We start from the raw sequence: 6,880 nt of genomic DNA on the forward strand, positions 1-6,880 counted from the left end.
GTCCTTTAAAAGTTAGTTATTTTTTTTTCATTTTATTTTATTTATTTATTTATTTATTTTTTAATTTTTCAACAAATAATACACTGCATATATTCTTCTTAGTGGTTAATTGCTGTACAAGATGCGGACTTGTGATCCTATTTACAAACACCATTAGTACAAATCATTCTATTCATTAACAGAATGTAACTATATATCTATCCCAACCACTTTAAATACACAGATACAAAATGGACATTCATCTGTATACCCCATTTTTTCTAAGTTCCGTTATTGAATATTATAGGTGTGTAAACTCAGCAAAATATTCTAAAAGAGTCCAGTAGCCCATAATAGCATTGGGTCTTCTGTTTAACTGGCAATGTCAGAAATTATTGACCTGAGTCCCCCACAGCTCAACTTAACAGCATGGCTTTATTTCTTATAATTTCGTCTTCATACTTTTCTGCTGGATGATTAAGACCAAGGTAAAGCAGGACCTATGCAACAAGAGTTGTAGCTTTTTGGTCTGAGAAGGTCAGTGAAATGCCCTCAGGATTTGTCCTGAGATCCTGTACCTCAGATTGTAGAACCTTTATCAGTGCAGCCATGTGGATGAGTCACAACAAGGAATTTTTTTTTTTTTTTTTTGCTCCTTGAATGCCTTCAGGGCACTTTTGCATGGCTGGAGTGTTGTGGGGATCGAACTACAGCAAACTGAGGCTGCCAGCATTGTGGAAGCAGCCACTTAAAGAACTGAGCTAGGGCTGGGCCCCCAAAAGTTAGTTATTATTATTTGCTATTAAGTGGGGCAGGGGAGAAGAGAGGAAAGGGGCATCCTAGGAAGAGGCAACATCAGACCACACGAATTTGTGGGGTCGGGTGTAAAATGAAAGGGGAGTCCTTTCTAGAGTTCGGGGGTGCCCTGGGAAATCAATCTCCCCACAGGCCCTTCCCCTGATTTAGGTCTGACAGGTGACTCACAAGAGATTGCAATCTCTGTGAGGATCTGCTTGGAACTGGAGTAGGTGACAGGCTGCTTGCCACACTACGCCCAGGACCCCTGCAGCCCAGGGCAGGGCAGGGTGCCGCGCCATATGCTGTGGGAACCAGGCCCACCCCAGACCCTCTGTGTTCATGCACTTGGGACCTGGCTGGGGCTCGAGGTAATGAAGGAATGAGCCAGGTGATGAGCAGTGGGCAGCAGCTGTCATCGGATGGATGGGAAGGGGGACGCTGAGCTCCTGGCTTCAGGCGCAGGTGGGCAAGAACTCACCAGAGGGAAGCAGTGGGAGGCGAGATCACCCATGATCCACCTGAACACATCACCTTCTCTTTCCAGGGACATCTTTGGCTTTGCAGAGAGAGCCAGCTTGTAAGCGTGTGACCTGCAGTCGTACATGAGCATGCCCAGAAGGGCCCTGTGGTTGCTTTAATACTTTGCTCTTGTCCTCCTGCAATTCTTAATAACTTCAGCTTTGACCTTGGGTTTAGTTAAGTGAAGTCTAGTAGGATAACTGCTGCATGCACATGAGCAGTGGAAAAACGGGCCTCATGTGTATCCGCCTGGCTCCCGCTCTCTCTGGGGACAGCACTCAGGACAGCCCAGAATGGAGCAGACAAGTCGTGGGTGGGAATTCGGGGTGGCCAAGGAAGAGGGCTTGAGTGTAAGGTAAACACCATATGTTACAACAGAACACTGAGGACAGCCACAGCAGCCGTTTCTCATGCCAACTAGAAATTTCTCCAAATGTAGAAGTAATGGATTTTGAGAAACAAACAAAAAAAACAAGGAAACCTATCAGATCTTTTCTTACTGTGCCTCCACCCCACACCACCACCACCTATGCTGAAGAAGAAGACATGGACGGAAAGGAAACCTCGCCCTGCTTGCAGTTCTCTTTCTTTGCAGACCTTTACTCAGCAGCAAGGCGAAAGCAGAGCCAGGGCATATCCCTAGATGTGACACAGAAAGCCATCAGCCTGGGTCGTGTGGCATTTCCACTATGCTAGCTTGAAAGCTCATGCATGTCCAAGCATACAACGTGTAATTCTGATGGTTTCCAATATCAGTCATGTGTGTTCTACACTTACAACTGGTATTTTTGCTGGGGAGATAGCTCAGCCACTTAAGTGCCTGCCCAATAAGCATGAGGTCCTGAGTTTGATCCCCAGCACCAAAAAATAAAATAAATTAAACAAAATAAATATAACTGGTATCATATAATATAAACAGTGAAGTTCATTCAATTTAAAATTTTAACTATTCTGTACTTAGGATGACACTAAATAACAACACCTTAAGTTGAGAAAAAGAAACCCTACACTGTATAACACTTGACCAAGGATTCCTATACTTGCATTTTGCCCCAGAACTTGCAACTGATGTGGCTGCCTGAGGCTATCATCCGGTGCTTACCCTCAGGCCACCGAGACCTTTTCAACATAGGATGTTGAACATAGGATGTTGAATGGATCAACCTCATTGCTGAAATTGCGCAGGGTGGCACGAACCACGGGTGGAACAAGAAGGTGGCCACTGTACTGCCCCCTGAGGTGGAGCTGGATAGGCTGTGGAGGGAGAAGAGCACAGGCCATTCCAGGGTGAAGAGGAGGGTGAGAAGCAGGGCACAGCATGAGTCAAGAACCAGAGATCGCAATGGTGCATCAGAAATGTGTGAAGCCTTGTGAGGTTCATGAAGCAACCGGCCTTTATCAGGGGCCTGCCACTGCCAGGTGTGAGCATGTGTGTGGGTGGGGGGAGAGAGCACAGTGAGGTGCTTCTGCCTCAAGGAATCCGAAATACATTGGGGACACACACATATCTCTGAGTACTTTCTCACAGGCTTTGTCCATTGTCCTTTTATGTATTTGAGATGGAAAGTGGAGGCAAACCTGGGTGGAAGGGCTGCATACTCTGGTGAGAGGAGGGGCACAGCTACGGGTTAACAAAGGTTCAAAAATGCTGCTGGGAACCCAGTTTTCACTCCAGTGGGGAGGGAGTTTGTGTTAGGAAGGAGCGAGGGCAGGGTGGAACAGGGAGAGTGGTGAATAATAACTTAGGTAGCTTGCACTTAATCCTGCGGGTGTCCAGGCTTGATCAAAGCAGGAGTATGGGACATTTTAGGTGTGTAGGATGATGACATGGGTGCGGGAAGGTGGCCGAAATGCAGTGCCCCACCCCAATGCCCCAGCTCCCCAGCAGGGGGAGGACCAGGGCTCGGAATGATAAGCTACTGGGATTGATGCTTAGCTTTCAGACTAGCTTGTCAACATTTTGGTTTGTTTGTTTTTGAGACAAGGTCTTGCTGCCTAGTTCAGCTGGGTTTGGAGTCACTTTGTAGCTCAGGCTGGCCTCAAACTCACAGTGATCCTTCCTTTCTCAGCCTCCCAAGTGCTGGGGTTACAGGCCTGTGCCTCCCTACCTTGCTCAAAAACATCTTTTAGACCTTTGATTTTCCTCCCTCCTTTGTCCAAATAATCTCAGCATTAGTCCAATACACCAAACAGATATAAACAATTGTCAGGTTTGCACAGCGTGGAAGCCTTCAATGCTGGTGATGAGGGTTCAAGGAAAGTATAAACTCTTTTTTTTTTTTTTTTTTTTTTTGGTCTTTTTGAGACAGGGTCTAACTATGCAGTTCAGATTGGCCTTGAGCTCACTTCGTAGCCCAGGCTGGTCTCAAACTCACAACAACCCACCTGCCTCAGCCTCCCAAGTGCTAGGATTACAAGCATGTGCCAGGATGCCCAGCTTGAAAAGTATGAATTCTGATGGCCGGGCCACGGATTGTAGCTCAGCCGCACATGGTGCCTGTGTGGCAAGTGCAAGGACCTGAGTTCGATTTCTGGTCCCCAGAGTAAGTAATTTGTTCCAATCAGGGAAAAGATCTTGAATACACCTGGCCCAGTTGTGGGTGGTCACTGCTGCAGATGGTTGTTATTGTTTGTCCTCTAAACCTTGTACAGTTCTGGCACTTTTTGGAAATACTTCTGGAAGAAGACCTGGATTTGTTCACACAGCTTTCTTTCATGAAAATAGCACAGTTTATTTTGGCTCGTAGTTTCAGAGGTTTCAGTTTATAGTTGGTGGGCCCCCTTGCTTTTGGGTGTGTGGCCAAGGGGTGCATGAAGGCAGCAGTGCGCGGCACAGGAAAGCTCTGGGAAGCAAAGCGAGAGACCCCAGGGAGGGGCTGGCCAGGGTCCCACTGCCTCCTTCAAGGGCTCATCCTCAGTGACAATTTCTACCTGCGATGTCTTACCTCTGAAAGGGCCTACCTCATCCAACAGTGCCCTGGGCTGGGCACCAGATTCTAACACGTAAGCCTCTGGAGGGCGTTCCAGATCCAAGCTATGGCATAGTCTAACAATAGGAAGAAGTAAAAGAACGCTTCCACCTGGGTGTCAGGAAGGTTTTGTTTAAATTTCCAATACAAGGGGTCAGGGAGATGGCTCAGTAGAATAAGCATTTCCCTAGCAAGTGCAAGGGTTTGAGTTCAATCCCTGGTTCCACCAAAAAAAAAAAAAAAAAAAAAAAAAGTCCAATACAGTGGTGTATGCCTGCAATCCCAGCATTCCAGAGGCTGAGGCAGGATGATTACCTCTAGTTAGATGCCAGCCTGGGTTACATTGAGAGTTTAAGTCCAGCTCGTACTACAAAGTGAGACTCTGTCTCAAAAAACAAACAATCCCTCTCCCCAAAAAATAAAGCAAGACTGCTGGTCAGAGACCAAAGATGGCTATGACTCTGAGTAATAGCAGTAGGCAGAATCCCACCATGTTTGGAATTGGTTCCTCAAATCCCAATTTCCACAGAGTGATGTAAAAGAGCCAGGTGATTGTACATGTAGTGTTATGAAGGTTACATTATGAAGGAAGAACTTCAACTGTCTTGGTTACTTTTCACTCATTATTGGGACAAAATACCCAACACCCAGAATGAAGGAAGGAATGGTTTACTTAGCTCACAGTTTGTGGAGGTTTCAGTCCATACTTAGCTGGCTCCAAGGCAGGGTGGCACGTGGCGGAGGGCAGAAGTTCATAGTGGCAGAAAACAGCAAGAGAAAAAAGAGAAAAGCAGTGGCAGTGGCAGCCCAGAGCGAGCCTCTCTCCCCCGCCTTATACTGCATTCAGACTATCCATGGGAATAGCACTCACACCCATAATCCCAGCATTGGTTTATGAATTAATCACAAACTCTAGAAGCCCACCCCATGACTGCATAAGGCTTTGGGGGTACAACTAGACACAAAGGTAACACCAACTTTAGAGAACTTGATATTTATAATAGGCAATGTACCTTCCTAGAATGCCGTGTTGAAGAAAACTATTATTATATCAAGCGATGAACAAACCTGCCCCCTGCTCTGGAGGTAGACGCTATCTTTACCTCCCAAGGCTGTTTGCCATACAGACGTCCCTGAAAGGCTAGTCTGGAATAAAAGTAGGTAGTGCTCTGATTCCAGGATATGCCAAAATACCAGAGATCTATGAAGAATTATCTCTTCACATAACAGGACATGATCTTTTTTGTGACTTTTCCAGAAGATCTAAAAGGTCAAATATCCTATCAGATTGCCATTCTGCAAAGTATCTCAAAGACTAGACTACTAAGACCTGAATTTCTACCATAAAGGAAAGTTCTCCTTGTCTGCACATAGCTAGTTCAATAATCCTTCACGGACCAGGTCTTCATGCTACTTTGATTCTTCTTACATTGAAGCTCTCAGATGCCTTGCAACTTGAAGTGTTGGCAGAACTGGATCAACTCTATTTACTTGGATCAAATGCTGAGCTCATAATTAAGAGAGGTATGAGGAATGTTGAGGAACTGTCCTAAAAGATTTTATCAAGTTTGAGAAAAATAAAACACAGTTGGATTTTGCAGAAAGGAGTTGCAAAACAGAACAGACAAAACACCTGGATGAAAGATTTTATGAGGCAGTTGGTAACAGCAGACTTACATATCCTGAGGTTCTTTTAGGACACCATTCTTACTGTTTTCTAATTTCACTAGATTGAAGTTTCACACTCTGGCACCTTCAGAGGAAGATGAGTTACCCATAGCCCTGCTGATAGAATTAAGAACTGTAGTTCCTTCAAGTGAGAGCTCTTTGGCCCCTCTGAGGCTGGAAGCAGCAGGTGGAGTTTGCATTGTGTAGCAGTGGCTCAGCCATGGATGTTGAGTGAAACTAATTTTGTATCCATTTCAATAATTGAATTGGGCATCATAGAGCTTAATCCATTGTGAACTGGCTTACAGGAAAATTATTTCAGTGTGGGGGACCCATATTCGGTGGGACAGACAAGCACAAACAAATCATCTCCACTGAGGAGTATAAACATCAGCTGTACACAGAGCTGTTGGCATAGCATTAGTAAACAAAGCTGCTGGTGTCTTAGTTCTTCTTGAGGCCTGCTGGTCATCCAAGTTTGGAATACATTGACAGACAAATTGAAGAATTAAGAATACACAGGTCTTTCAAGCCTTTGCATTCACTTGTATTCTCATTTTTCCTTCTAACTCATCCTTGAAAATTTTTTGTTGGTGGTTTTTGTTTGTACCAGAAATAAAACTCAGGACCTTGTGCTTTCTAGGCAGGTGCTATGCTGCTAAGCTATATCCATGGCCCTGAAATCTTATTGTATATAGTGATATTGCTATGCCCTAAAACAATAAAGAAGTGCTTAACTCAATGTGTGAACAGATCTAATATTATAGGTTGCAAGGCAAAGAATAGATCCCGCATGTGGGAGCCCTGAGACTCAGAGAAGAAAGCATCGTGCATGGCAGTGCCCAATTACCAAGGTATTCAAATATCTGCTGGAAGGAGAGAAATTCAGCTTTACTGCTGTGTGAATGTTGTAGTCCACAATATATGAGGGATGGCAGCATTTAATA

This window comes from Octodon degus, unplaced genomic scaffold, assembly GCF_000260255.1.
Source record: "Octodon degus isolate 3935 unplaced genomic scaffold, OctDeg1.0 scaffold00058, whole genome shotgun sequence".
NCBI classification, from domain to species: Eukaryota; Metazoa; Chordata; class Mammalia; order Rodentia; family Octodontidae; genus Octodon; species Octodon degus.